Source organism: Macaca nemestrina, chromosome 15 (genome assembly GCF_043159975.1).
Source record: "Macaca nemestrina isolate mMacNem1 chromosome 15, mMacNem.hap1, whole genome shotgun sequence".
Classification (NCBI taxonomy): domain Eukaryota; kingdom Metazoa; phylum Chordata; class Mammalia; order Primates; family Cercopithecidae; genus Macaca; species Macaca nemestrina.
Genome location: NC_092139.1, coordinates 60,800,359 through 60,815,954, shown reverse-complemented (window position 1 = coordinate 60,815,954; position 15,596 = coordinate 60,800,359). Strand labels below are relative to the sequence as shown.

The 15,596-nt window shown below is 37.6% G+C and overlaps 1 long non-coding RNA gene across 1 annotated transcript in view; it reads right to left on the bottom strand.

The window, feature by feature from the left end:
• Positions 1-2,671: 2,671 nt before the first annotated feature.
• LOC139358857 (uncharacterized) overlaps positions 2,672-15,596 on the bottom strand; it is a 59,820-nt gene continuing 46,895 nt past the window's right edge. The window contains exon 3 of the long non-coding RNA XR_011614375.1: positions 2,672-2,881. This is a non-coding gene — a long non-coding RNA (uncharacterized lncRNA). The remainder of the gene's footprint in view (positions 2,882-15,596) is intronic.

Here is a 15,596-nt window from a genome sequence, read left to right as displayed (position 1 = left end):
ATTTTTTAAATAAAGGTGTAAAATAGAGAAAAGTGCCTCGCAGTTGGTCATGTCCAATACTTTCTTGCTGGAGAATATTCTACGATCTGGAGCTATGGAATCACTCTCCCTTATAATTTGCTGCTTCTCACACCCATAATCTTTGTGTGCCAGCAAAAACAAAATGAGGCCAGGTCACAGTATTCCTGTATGTCCTTCTTCATTAGACAACAGTTACTTCTCAACCATTATTACTCCAGCAAGAAATAGAGGACCAATGTTATAAAACAGGACTATCCAGCTAAACTAGTGAGCATTGCAGGAATATAGTAGGATACAAAATTTACCCTCTTTAATGTCCCTCCTCTGTATTGAATTCCTTAGATTAAAATGGAGAATAGGTATCTTTTAAAAGAAAAGAAACTGTGCAACCTAAGTTTACATTTTTCTCTATGAAAAAAAGTGCTTGCTAAGGAACTAATAGAAACTATCTCAGCTTGGGTAAAGTATTATGGTATGAGCATCCCATTAACAGGAATTTTATCTTATCTAATCTAGCATCCCCACTACCTAATTCAGTGGTGTTCCATAAATTATCATGATTAAAAGGGTATCAGTAATGGAAAAATTCAATGCCATTTGGTTGTAGACACACTTTAAGAATTGCTACCAAATAACTTGGATATTGTAAGTAGGAATATAAATTTCTATTTCAGTTTCAAACCTGCTATCTCTGGGGGATGAGAAAATGTCATAACGAGTAGAAGCAGAACGTCCCAGCAGGATTCCAAAATGCTGAGATTTCAACCCACGGGCACCAATGCCAATATTAATAAAGTCACCAATATGAGAAAATTTCTTCTCTGTTTTGAAAGATCATATTCAAAGCTGAATAAAAAGCCAAAACCAGAGGACAAATGACTAGTTTTCAATCCTAAGAAACATGAAATTTCAAGTAAAGTAAGTTAAATTAACTCAAACATGAATTTTCAAGTGAAGTGCGTAGATTAGCTCACTAGTACAGCTTTGTTGTAAAATATATGCATTCTACAGAGAAATAGCCTGGCCATACCACATTGCAGCTGTATAGGTCTCCTGGTTATTTGCATGTCATCTCTCTAACCCATACCCAACTTCTCTATTCTCCTCTACTAGGCTAGGTATGTGCAAACTCCATTTCTGAGACTCCCTCGCCTGTTTACTTCCTGGTCGATTCTACCAACAGGAGGCACTGGCAAGAGATAAGAAGACTGGAAAAAGAGATTTCTGCTTCTGACTCTGACAGAATGGCAGTTGCTGGAGATTGCTAAAGCGGTTTCATCTGGGTCATTCTGGAATCTGCCTGCCTGAGCCAATTCCAGACATAGTTGCAGCGGTACCTCATTGGTGGATTCAGGACTGACTTCTCTAGTGTCCTTCTCCTCTGAGTATCCCCTTCTCCTGCTTTTACCCTCCAGCCCTCCAATTTCTTTGTTACCAGCTTCCTGACTCTTGATGGAGCCAGTGGCTATCTAACCTTTCTGAGTTGCAGGTTCCTCAGTTCTGAAAATGGGTTAATTAATACATAGGGGTAAAAGGGTATGAAATTAAAACTTATAGAAATCATCTGCACTAGAAAGGTGGTAGTAATCCCTTATGTAATTCAAATTTTAAAAACTAATAAATGTAAAAAATCCATAAAATTCTGATTTTTAACAGAATGACTATTTTAATGCTATTTTTAAAACATCAAAAAATATATACATATTGGTGCCTTGTTTTGCTAATATCCTAATTTGTCTACCTATTGTGTACCAACCTATTATAGCACCCACCTTATAGGGTTGTTTGAGGGACTGATAATAAAGTACATAAAGCTCCTAGGACAGTGCCTGTCCTATAATTAGGCACTGAATATCTGGCAGCAATCATTACTTTTTTTTTTGTAGATGATTTTAACAGCTAACCATATTTTTCTCTGATACTTCCTTCACTCTCTAATATACTGTTAATACAACATCTCAGATTATATCATCATTATACCTCTTCACAGCTGAGGTAGACCTCAAGTAGAGGTCTCTACCTCAAGTAGAGATTACACAGATAATAAGAGCAGAAATCTCTCTTGATTCATTAAAATTTGTTATAAGCCATAAACAGGAAACACTCTCCCTAATAAAACATATTTAGCCTATTTAATCTCAAGAGGAAATTAACATTTATTGTTGCCTATTATATGTCAGGCAGTTTGCTAGGTACCTTCATCTGGATGATCTCATTTAGTCTTGTTTAACTAGTCAGAAGAATATTTGCTTTATTAATTGCATGAACATAAACAAAGACAATGAGTACTGTCTATTTTAACTGACAAGTGAGTAAGTATTATATTAGGAAGAGACTCACCCATGTAGCAAAGATTTATTGTATGCTCACTGAGTGCCAGAAACTGTACTAGAAACCAAGGATACAGAGATTAAAATAAAAAGCCACAAGGGAACTCACTCTCCCCCACCCCAGCTGGTTGAATAGAGGCTGCCAAAGGTGCACAGGTGGGTTCAGCCAAGGGAAGCAGCCTCATCCAGAAAAGCCTGTGAGGTCATGCCTTCCTCCATGGCCAGCCCAGGACAATGACGTGGTACAAAAAGCTTAGCCCCTTGCCTCAAGGTGGGGTAAGTCTACAGTGTTATTTACATTTCAGAGTACCCCCCAAAAATCACAGTGAAGTTAGACTCCAGTGCAGCCACAACATCTTTGCTTAGCTTCTTACTCTAGCCTGTCCTGCTTTCCTCCTTTCCTTCCAGGTTCTCCCTGAGAGCACTCCTTCAATGACTCACTCAACAACAATCCCCATTCCAGGCTCTGCTTCTAGGGAGCCTGGCCTCATCTGTCTTCAAGGAGCTTTCTGCCTAGTAGAGAGCCATACCTGTAAACATACAAACAAAATGTAAATCATAATGTGAAGTCATGAATATGAATGTACAAAACACCAGAAGTACACAGAAGAAGCGTGGCAGAATCAGCACTCAACTCCATGCCCATGGTACATGGGGAAAAGCAAGATTAAATATCCACCCCACATTCAAGTACAGTAACGCATAGATTCTACAGCAGAGGTCAGCAGAGTTGTTCTTAATGAACATATAGTAAGTTTCCTAGGTTTTTCAGGAGCATAGGATAAATTATGTATATTGTATAGGTACTCATAAAACTATTTCAAATGTGACCACAGGCAGCTGACTACACTTGACCTGTGGGCACATCTAGAACAGTGTTTTTCAAACATTAATATGCATAGTAACCACCAGATGATGTTGTGAAAATAGATTCTGGTCTGGTAGGTCTAGGGTGGGGCCTGAGAATCTGTATTTCTAATAAGCTCCTAGGTGATGTTGATGCTGTTGGTCCACGGTCCACACATCAAGAAACAAGTCTCTAGAGAGATAAGTATGGTAAAAGGATAAATCCTAAAAGAAAAGCAATTGAGCAAAGCTGCAGGAGTGTTAGGAGCAGAGGAAGCAATAGCAAGGGCTCTAGGCTGAGGTCAGGGGGAGTGCCAAGTAATTTAATTAATGGACATTTACTGACAATCAACTCACTTCAAATCATTGCTCTAAGTGCCACAAGGAAAGAGACCAAGCTTTCACAACCTTGAGCATAAGAAAATGTGGCACATATACATCATGGAATACTATACAGCCATAAAAAAGGATGAGTTTGTGTCCTTTGTAGGGACATAGATGCAGCTGGAAACCATCATTCTCAGCAAACTATCGCAAGAACAGAAAACCAAACACCGCATGTTCTCACTCATAGGTGGGAACTGAACAATGAGATCACTTGGACTCAGGAAGGGGAACATCATACACCAGGGCCTATCATGGGGAGGGGGAGGGGGGACGGATTGCATTGGGGGTATACCTGATGTAAATGACGAGTTGATGGGTGCTGACGAGTTGATGGGTGCAGCACGCCAACATGGCACAAGTATACATATGTAACAAACCTGCATGTTATGCACATGTACCCTAGAACTTAAAGTATAGCAATAAAAAAAAAAAAAAAAAAAAAGAATCAGCTAGAAGACAGAGCAGCAGAGGAGGAAGACCTGGGTAGTAGTCCACTGTGGCAGAAAGAGCCAATCATCCAGCAGAAACCTGCTGCATCAAGGGCTCAGATACACATGAATAGAACTATAGAACTCAACAAATAGATGCTTTATCTGCCCAGCAACCGCCTGTCCAACTTCAGATTGCCATAACCCTTGCTACTCATCTCTGTAGCCAAGGCTATTTCTTTTAAAAACAACTATGTAATCTTTCTTTTTTTCCTTTAAAAAACATGTGTCTCCTTGTAATCCTAGCACTTTGGGAGGCCAAGGTGGGTGGATAACGAGGTCAGGAGTTCGAGACTAGCCTGGCCAACATAGTGAAACCCCATCTCTACTAAAAATACACACACACACACACACACACACAAAATTAGCCAGGCATGGTGGTGGGTGCCTGTAATCCTAGCTACTCGGGAGGCTGAGGCAGGAGAACTGCTTGAACCTGGGGGGCGGAGGTAGCAGTGAGCTGAGATTGCACCACTGCACACCAGCCCAGGCAACAGTGTGAAACAGACTCTGTCTCAAAAAACTAACAAACAAACAAAAACACCTGTGTCTTCTTTTACCTCCCCGAATACACACATAGTTTATGATGGCATGTGTATTCCCATTGCAATGCTCTATTTCCAAATAAACATCATTTTCTTTAAAAAAAAAAAAAATAGATGTTTCAAAGGCAGGCAAACCAAAGCACATAGATTTAAATTCCACTTTCAAACCTTGATTAGCTCTTTGGCCTAATATGTGTCATCTAACTACCCTGCTATGGTTTGAATGTTTGTGTCCCTCCAAAACTCATGGTAGAACTTAAACCTCAAGATGGTGGTATTAAGATATGGGACCTTTGGGAAGTGATTGGTCTGTAAGGGTTCCACCCTCATAGATAGGATTAGTGCCATTATAAAAGGGCTTGAGGGAGTGTGTTTGCTCTTTCCATCCTTTCACCTTGTGAGAACACAGCAAGAGGTACAATCTGTGAAGCAGAGAGCCAGCCTTCACCAGACACCAAATCTGCTAGTCCCTTGATCTTGGACTTCCTAGCCTCCGGAGCTGTGAAAAATAGGCCTCTACTCTTCATAAGTTACTTGATCTAAGACTTTTTTTACAGCAATGTGAATGGACTGAGACATATTCTGACCCTCAGATTCCCATGTTGAACATGCAGGTATCAACTTCAGCGAGGCATTATGAAGATTAAATGAGATAGGATGTATTGAGGCAGCTGGCACATAATAGTTGAATGAAGATTGGTTTCCCCCTTTTTCTTCCCTTGGTGAAGACATTGGCATAGTCACTTGCTTGTGAAGTGTGCAAAGATGGAACCAGTGGTTTTAAGAGAGGATTGTGCAATTCATATGAATATATAAGCTCTCTCTGGAAGAATACCCAGTAAGTTGAAAACACTGATGGCATTGAGACAGGTTAATGAATGAGTAAGGAACAAGGATAAGAGAAAAACTTTTGTATATCTGGATTCTTTTTGATGTACATATTTTGCTCATTAAAAACATGGAATTACAGGGCCAGGCCACAGTGGCTCATGCCTGTAGTCCCAGCACTTTGGGAGGCCACAGCAGGCAGATCACCTGAGGGCAGTTGTTTGAGACCAGCCTGGCCAACATGGGGAAACCCCATCTCTAATAAAAATAGAAAAATTAGCAGGGCTTGTCGGTACACACCTGTAGTGCCAGCTACTCAGGAGGTTGAGGTGGGAGAATCGCTTGAACCCAGGAGGCAGAGGTTGCAGTGAGCTGAGATCGCATCACTGCACTCCAGCCTAGGCGACAGAGTGAGACTCTGTCTCAATTTAAAAAATAAAAATGAAAGATGGAATACACACAGAGGCACATGCACACACATGCTGAGTGGATAAGTGATGCAGATTTAGGAACTAAGTCTATTAGCAACAGGTATGAGTGAACGTAGACTTCAGCATAAAGTTGTACTTCTGTCCAGGAAACCAGCAAACTGTACTAAGGAGCTTTCTTTAACTTCTATTTCTAAATATCATCATACCTAAGAAAATTCATTAAGATTGATTATTCTAGAAGCTATGGAAGATACTGTTAGTTGATTCACTCAGCACCTATGTCAACCCTATTGCTTCTTGTTTTTTCTACTTCACAAAAAATTGATTTTCCAGCCTTCCTTATAGCCAGAGGTGACCATACAACAGTTATAGTCATTGTGAAATCCACAGAAAGCTGTTGGTGCCACCCCTTCTGTTTTATTCTTCTGTCTGTCATCCTGGCTTGATGCCTAGAATTCCAACAACCATTTTACAATCAGGAGAAAGAAGCCCACATGCTTGGGACACTGAAGAAGAAAGAAAGAAAATGCTTGGGTTTCAATGATATCAGTGAGCTGTCTCCCGAGAGCTACCTCTGTATCTCTTGTCCCATTAAAAAAAAAATGAATTCCCTATTGTGTAGCACTTTCTATTATATTTTTCTTTTAGTTATAGCCAAAATCAATATTTAATTATATAAAGAAGAATCAAGTTAAATAACTGGTGTTTCAGAGAAGGAAGTTCATGAGTGATGTGGAAGATAAAGAAAGAATCAATTTCAGAAGGCTGATATCAGATTAGTTGCATCTGAAATATAACCATAGTATATCTCCGTCTTATTTCTGTGATATATGAGCACAGCCCCTAAACAAATATATGCATTTTCATTAGCCACCTCTGTTCTACTTAATTTTAAAATTAGATTATATGCCTTAGTTTTTCCCATTCTTATAAACATGAAGCAAAGCATGTATTACAAAGAAGATTTTGGAGAATAGCATGTAATAAAGGAATAAAGGAAGGGCTGAACAATTAAGCTGTGGGAAGAACTGAAACACAGAAGTTCCAAGACCTCCAGAAGCTGGGGAATGGAAACATGCTTTCTATAGCACTGCCTAGCTTCATGCAACTCTAACACTCTCTGTTTCTATGTATCTCAATTCAGGTTTTCTAATTATTAGAAGAGTTAATCTAACTGAAACAACTTGGGTCAGATATCTCTATTTTGAGAACATATAGCTATGTCCAGGGGACAGAGTAGAACATGTAGGCTTATCCTTGGGGAAACTACATGGAGCTGAGCAACTGTCGCAATTTGTGTCTCCTACATTCCATCTGTTGGCTGCCGTGGTTGTGTACACACACACAAACATACACACAGACACACACACACTCTCTCTTTCTCTCTCTTCTCTCTCTTTCACCTCTCTATACCCAAAACATATATATTTTTCTCCATATATCCATAAATGCCTCAATTCAACTAAAAGTAATTAATCCATATATAATAACTAACACTCTCATCTTCTTCTAAAATAGGAAATGACCTAAATTCATGCCCAGCTATTAAACAAGGTACGATGTCATGATACCACATTTTTTTGAAATCAGACTCCCTGGATGATATCCATTTGTATTATAGATTTGTAATAATTTCATTTGGGCATTCTGTAACTACACAGCCTATGAAGGGGAAAAAAGTTAGGGAATCAATACTAACATAACTATAGACCTAGTATAGGTTTAGTATGCAAAGAAATACAAGTGTATATTTTTGTATTTGCTGCTGAAACTGGTCATGAGGTTTATTGTAGTCCATTTAGGTTGCTACAAGAAAACGCCATAAACTCAATAGCTTATAAACAATAGAAATTTATTTCTCATGGTTCTGGAGACTGGGAAGTACAAGCTCATGGTGACAGCAGATTCAGTGCCTGGAGAGGATCTGCTTTCTGGTTCATAGATTGTACCTTCTCACTGTCCTCATGTGGTGGAAGGAAAGAGTTAACTATCTGGGGTCTTTTTTATAAGAGCATTAATCCCACTTTTGAGGGCCCTGACTGCATGACCTAAGCACTCCCCAAAGGCCCCACCTCCTAAAACCATGATATTGGTGATTCGGTTTCAGCATATGAATTTGGGGGCACACAAACATTCGGACTATAGAAAGGTTATAACTAGTATTTATGACTTCCACGTTATTCTTACCATTAGCCAGCTACTCAGAATTATTTGCCCAGTGAAGTTACCCAATAATGCATTCCTAACTGGTCTAGGCCCTTAGTGTTTCAACTTATATAATGTTGCTGTTAATCTTTGCCTTTGAGCATGGTAGTATAAGGTGGTTTTTTCTCCCCAAAGAATTGCTGTTAATATAACTCAACTCTACTACACTGTGACCTCTGTATATTCCCTTGCAAGTTGTAATTGCCTATAAAAGAGAATATTTTAAAGTCAGGTATCTACCCCTTGGATAAATTGGCCAGAGGCCTAAGATGAAAGGGACATTTCACCCCAGGAATGGTTATATACTGGTTGACCACTCCAGATTTTTCTAGGTAAATATCCTTTCTTTAACAGTAGCTATTTACAAGACTTGTGTATGAAGAATGTGAATTTTTTAATGTAATAAAATTTTGTCAGCATACAATTTATTCTTACATAAATTTCTAGAATACTGACAGAATATTCTGACCATTGGTATGTACCAACTATTTTCATTTAATCTTTTCTTCTCAAATTTTATCTTAACCATATATTCTACCCAGTTTATTAGATTGCCCCATGGTTAAATTTAGTAGGTAGTAAATCATCCTAAGCACACAGTGTGGTTCTTTTTGTGATCAATTCTGAAACATAATTGAAAGAGCAAGGGTATGGGAATTAGATTAATCTGGATTTTATTTCTAGTACTTACTTGCTATCTGAGTTTGGGCAACTTATTAATTGCTCTGAGTCTCATTTTCTTCATCTATAAAATGATTATAATAATAACTAATTCATTTGCAGTTTGGAAATGTGTAATTAAATGAGGAACTTATATAAAGTTCCTGAAACAGTTTCTGAAAAATAATAGACACCCAGCAAGTGATAACCATAATAATCAGAGTTTATTCTTCATATTAACTGGGATAAAATTTATCGGGAAATACAACATGGCAAAGCACCCAGAAATTCACAAGCATGTATTTCACTTGCCTTTTTATACAGAGCTGAAAATTTTCTCATCATTATCTCCTCCATTGCCTGCAGCACCATCCTCCCCAAACTCCTCCTGAGACTTTCTACTAAGGTGGAACCCATTGAACCATATTTGACTCTGCCTTTTCTGACTGTTTTTGCAAGATTTTTCTCATTAGAGTATTATTAACAGAAAGTGGGGCTGTTATCAAGGTAACTAGGAATGGCGCATTCTCAGTTCAGGCTCCAGCGGAACTTCTGCTTGATCTGGTGCAACTCCAACTGTGCTCTTGGCTTTCCTCACTCTTGTTGTTTCAAGAATGTAAATATTCTTCCATGTCTTTCTTCTTATTTTGTTTTTCTCCACAAGGTCTCATTGGACTATACATTTTCCCTTAAATTTTCTCAACTCATTTTTTTTTTTTTTTTTTTTTTTTGAGACGGAGTCTCGCTCTGCCGCCCAGGCTGGAGTGCAGTGGCCGGATCTCAGCTTACTGCAAGCTCCGCCTCCCGGGTTCCCGCCATTCTCCTGCCTCAGCCTCCCCAGTAGCTGGGACTACAGGCGCCCGCCACCTCGCCCGGCTAGTTTTTTGTATTTTTTAGTAGAGACGGGGTTTCACCATGTTAGCCAGGATGGTCTCGATCTCCCGACCTCGTGATCCGCCCGTCTCGGCCTCCCAAAGTGCTGGGATTACAGGCTTGAGCCACCGCGCCCGGCCTCAACTCATTTTATTTCTCCTAAATAAACTTGATACTTCTCCCTTTTCTAATGCAATAGATCTTCTTACCAATATTGCCCCCTAAACATTTGTGTTTAATTTGTCCTTAATTCTACACACAAAATATTATCTCTACAAACATTTTACAACTATAGTGTATCTACAGAGAACGTAAGAGGAACTTGCTCTAAAGGAGGAACTTCAACAACCAAGCCAAGAGTCTGCTAATTTTCAACAATGTGTTATTCAAGAAGTGCAGCAAAAAATATTTTTAAGTTAACAGAGGAGAATGACATGAGCAAAATGGCAACATAGAAGTTTTCAGTATTTATCCCTTCACAGAAACATCAATTTGAACAACCATCTGTGAATGAAAATATCTTCATAAGAGACAAGGAATCCAGATGAGAGGTTACAGCACCTTTGTGGAGCAGAGAAATAAGAAAAAGTGCATTAAAGAGAATAGAAAAGAAAGTTTCATATTATCTGCATTACCCTGCCCCCAAACCTGGGCAGTGCAACATGGAAACAGATACTATATATGTGGGGGAAGGACAGTAAAGTTAACACCTGACTTCATGGACTCCAATGCCAGGCACAATTCAGTGAACTCAGCACCCAGGCAGGTTCCTATAGCCATAGGCTACAGGACAGTCCCCGTAAACCCAAGCTCCACTATGTCTCTAAGACCCAACGGCTCCAATCTCCATGGCTCCTATGAACATAGGCTCCAGGCCTTCCCCAGAACCAGGCCATTTATGGCTGTCCCAGGCTCCACAGTGGTCACTATAGACTCAGGCTCTGGACCTGTCTTCACGGACTCAGCACCAAGCCCACCACAGTGAACCCTAGCATGAAGTCAATATCCATGGCTCCAGTCTCCAGGCCCAACTCAGTACTGCGCCACCCCCTGCAGCCCAGGATCCAAACTCACTTCAGCACCTGGCTGGTCCCTGCAGCCCCAGCCAGGCCCCAGGCAAACCCCAATGCCAGGCTGGCCCTCATGGTCCCAGCTCCCAGAGCCATCCACACAGACTTAGGTTCCAGGCCTGTTCCCATGGACTCAGTCATCAGGTCTACCTCAAGAGTTCCCAGTGCCATACCAGACTTCATGGATCCAGAACCCAGGCCTATACCCATGGACCCAAGCTCTATAGGCACAACCCCACAGACTCAGTTAACAGGTCAGACCCCGTGGACCTAAGTACCAGACCAACATGCACAAGGACTTCAGCAGCAAGCTCACACATGAACCCTGAATCTCTGGAAGTGCTGACTGGTGAAGGGTTTTCCCTGCCAAAATCAGTCTGTCAAGAATGAAAAAGGTGACTACTTCTTCAAATGTACAGGCACCAGTACGAGGCTATAAGCACCACAAATAATCAGAGAAACATGACCCTATCAAAGGAAAAAAAGTAAGCACCAGTAATCAACCCTTAAAAAATAGAGATGTATGAAATGCCTAACAAATAATTCAAAATAATCATCTCAAAAAATTTCAGGGAGCTATAAGAGAATACAGGTAGACAACTACATGAAGCCAGAAAAGTAATACATAAACAAACTTTAAAATTCAACAAAAATATAGGAACCATTGAAAAGAATAGAAATTCTGGAGCTGAAGAACACAACGAATGAACTTAAAAATTTCACGTAGAGCTTCAACTTCAGACTCGACCAATCAAAAGGTAGAATCAATGAACTCAATGATAAGTCACTCAAAAGTACTCAGAGAAATAATAAGGAAAAAACTTAAAAATTGAAGAAATAATATGGAAATTATGGTAATATACTCATTATAGAAGTTCCAGAAGGAGCAGAGAAAGGAACTTCTATAATGAGTATAAAATTTTTCAAATCTAAAGAGGGAAAGAAACATACAGATCCATGAAGCTCAAAGAACCTTAAATAAAATAAACATAAAATAATTTTTGCCAAGACATATTATATAATCAAATTCTCAAAACCCAAAGACAAAGAATTTTGAAAGCACTAAGAGAAAAGTTACTCATCACATGAAAGGAAAGCCGTCATAAGATTATCAGTGGATTTTGCAGCTGAAACCTTGCATCCAGGAGAAATTGGAATAATATATATTAAAATAGTGAAAGAAAAAAAATGAATACCCAGCAAAGCTGTCCTTCAGAAATGAAGGAGAGATAAGGACTTTCTCAGACAAACAAAAGTTGATGTGGTTTGTTAACACTAGACCTGCTTTATGAGAAATGTTAAAGAGAGTTCTTAAAGTTGAAACAAAAGGATTCTAACAAACAACATGAAAGCATATAAAAGTATAATACTCACTGTAAAGATAAGAATATACTCAAATTCATAACACTCTGATATGGTAATGGTAGTATATAAATCCCTTCTAAGTCTAGTATAAAAACTAAAAGACAAAGTCACAAAAAAACTATAGCTACAATAGTTTGTTAATGAATACACTATATAAAAAGATGTAAATTGTGACCTCAATAACATAAAATGTGGAAGGAGGAAAAGTTAACATGTAGATTTTTTATATGTAGTTGAAGTTAAGTTGTTATGAGTTTAAAACAGATTGTTATAACTATAAGATGTTTTATGTAACCTTTATGGTAAGCACAAAGGAAAAAGCCTGTAGTAGAAACACAAAAGATAAAGAGAAATAACTCAATGTGTACCATTACAAAAAATTTATCAAATCAGAAAGGAAGACCAGAAAGAGAGGAATAACAGGACAAAGAAACTACAAAATAGTAAGAAAACAATTAACAAAATGGAAACAGTATACTTTGAGCATAAATGTGTTACATTATCCAATCAAAAGACATAGAATGGCTCAATGAATTTAAAAACAATAAGATCCAACTATACGCTACCTATAAGAGATTCACTGTAGCTCTAAGGACATCAAAGGCTGAAAGTAAAGGGCTGAGAAAAGATTCTATGCAAATGGTAATGAAAAGAGAACAAGAGCAGTTATGTTATACAGATAGACTTTAAATCAAAAATTGTCACAAGAGACACAGAAGTGATTATAAAGGGGTCAATTCATCAGGAGAAATTAACAATTGTAAATATATACATACCCAACACTGAAGCACCTAAACATACAAAGCAAATATTAGCAGAACTGAAAGGAGAAATAGTAAGATAATAGTAGGGGACTTCAACACCCACTTTTAACGACAGATAGATGATACAGATAGAAAATCAATGAGGAAACAGCTGACCTGAATGACACTATATATCAAGTGAACCTAATAGACATATGTATCCTGCAAATTTACTAAATTTGTTTATTAGTTCTAAAAGTTTTTCGGTGGAGTCTTTACAATTTTTTATGTATAAGATCATGTTATATGCAAATAAAGATAATTTTAATTTTTTTATGTGGATTCCTTTATTTCTTTTTCTCTACTAGTTGCTTGGACTATGACTTTTAGTACTATGTTGAATAGAAGTGACACAATTGGCATCCTTGTCTTACTCTTGACTTTAGAGGAAAGCTTTGAACTTTTCACCCTTGAGGATGACATTCCACCCAAAAGCAACAGAATATGCATTTTTTTTCAAGTTCACATTAAATATTCTTCAGGATAAATCAAGTGAAGCCACAAAACAAGTCTCAGAGAATGTAAGAAGATTAAAATCATGTCAAGTGCCTTTTCTGATGAAAATAGAAATCAGTAACAGGGAACAATTGGATAATTTGCAAATATGTGAAAAATTAAACACAAACTCCTGAACCAATGGGTCAAAGAAGAAATCAAAAAGAATCAGAAAAAAAATCTTAAGACAAATGAAAACGGAAACAACATACCAAAATTTATGGGACACAGCAAAAGCAATTCTAAGAAGAAACATTATAGCAATAAACACCTACATTAAGAAAAAAATAATCTCAAATAAACAACCTAACTTTATACATCAGGAACTAAAAACAGATGAATAAACTAAGCCCAAAGTCAGCAGAAGGAAGGAAATAATAAAGATCAGAGCAAAAATAAAGCAGAGATTTTTAAAAAACAACAGAAAATAGCAACAAAACTTAAGAGCTGGTTTCTTGAAAAGATAAGCAAAACTGACACATCTTTAGCTAGACTAAAAAACAAACAAACAAACAAACAAAAAAAAACAGAAAGAAGACTCAACTAGGTAACAGAAATGAAAAAGGAGACATTCCAATTGATACTACAAAAATACATAAGATTATAAGGGACTACTGTGAACAATTATATACCAATAAATTGGATGACTTAGAGGAAATGAATAAATTCCTAGAAGCATACAACCTACAAAGACTCAACAAAGAAGAAATAGAGACTGGGCACGGTGGCTCATGTCTGTAATCCCAGCACTTTGGGGGGCCGAGGTGGGTGGAGAGCTTGAGTTCAGGAGTTTGAGACCAATCTGGGCAGCATGGAGAAATCCTGTCTCTATTAAAAATTTTTTTTAAAAAAATGCTGGATGTAGTGGTGCACACCTGTAGTCCCAGCTACTCAGGAGGCTGAGGTGGGAGAATCACCTGAGCCCTGGACATCAAGGCTTCAGTGAGCCACAACTGCACTGCTACACTCCCGCCTGAGCAATAATCCTGAGACCCAGGCTAAATAAATAAAAAAAAAACCTGAATAGACCTATCATGAGTAAGGAGACTGAATTAATAATTCAAAACCTCTCAACAAAGAAAAGTCCAGGACCTGATGGCTTCACTGGTGGATTCTACCAAAAATGTAAAGAACTAACAGCAATTCTTCTCAAATTCTTCCACAAAACTGAAGAGGAGAGAATATTTCCAAACTCATTTTACAAGACCAACATTATACTGATACCAAAGCCAGATAAGGACACTATAAGCAAAGAAAGTTATAGACCAATTCCTCTGATGAATGTAGATGCAAAAAATCTTGAACAAAATACTCAAAAATTGAATTCAATAACACATTAAAAGAATCATTCACCACGATCAAGTTGATCAAGTGGGATTTATTCCTGGGATGCAAGGATGTTTCAACATATATAAATCAATCAATATGACATAACGCATGAACTGAATGAAGGATAAAAGTCTTATGATCATCTTATATCACATTAACAGAATGAAAGATAAAAATCATATGATCATCTCAAGAGATGCAGAAAAAGCATTTGAAAAACTTCAACATCCTTTTGTGTTAAAAATTCTCAACAAATTAGGTATGGAAGAAATATACCTCAACATAAAAAAGGGCATATATGACAAATCCAGAGCTTATATCCTATTCAATGGTAAAAAGTTGAAAGCTTTTTCTCTAAGATCAGGACTAAGACAAAGATACCCATTCTCATCACTTACATTTGATATAGTACTAGAAGTCCTAGACAGAGCAATTAGTCAATAAAAAGAAATAAAAGGCATCCAAATAAGAAGGAAATAATTAAAATTATCTTTGTTTGCTTATGAAATAATCTTATATATAGGAAATCCTAAGGACTGCCAAAAAAAATCTGTTAGAACTAACAAATTCAGTTTGGCAATATACAAAATTAACATAAAAAATCGGTTGCATTTTTAAACACTAACAACTAGCTAAACAAAAAGGAAATCAAGGAAACAATTTCATTTAGAATAACATCAAAAAATACTTATGATTAAACCTAACCAAAGAGGGAAAGATCTGTACATTGAAAACTATAGGACATTGATAAAAGAGGTTGAAAAAGACAAAAATAAATGAAAAGATATTCTGTGTATATGGATGGGAAGAATTAATATTGTTAAAATCTCCATACTACTCAAACTGATCTACAAATTCAATCAAAATTCCAATAACATTTTTCACAGAAATAGAAAAAAACTATCCTAAAATTCTTATGG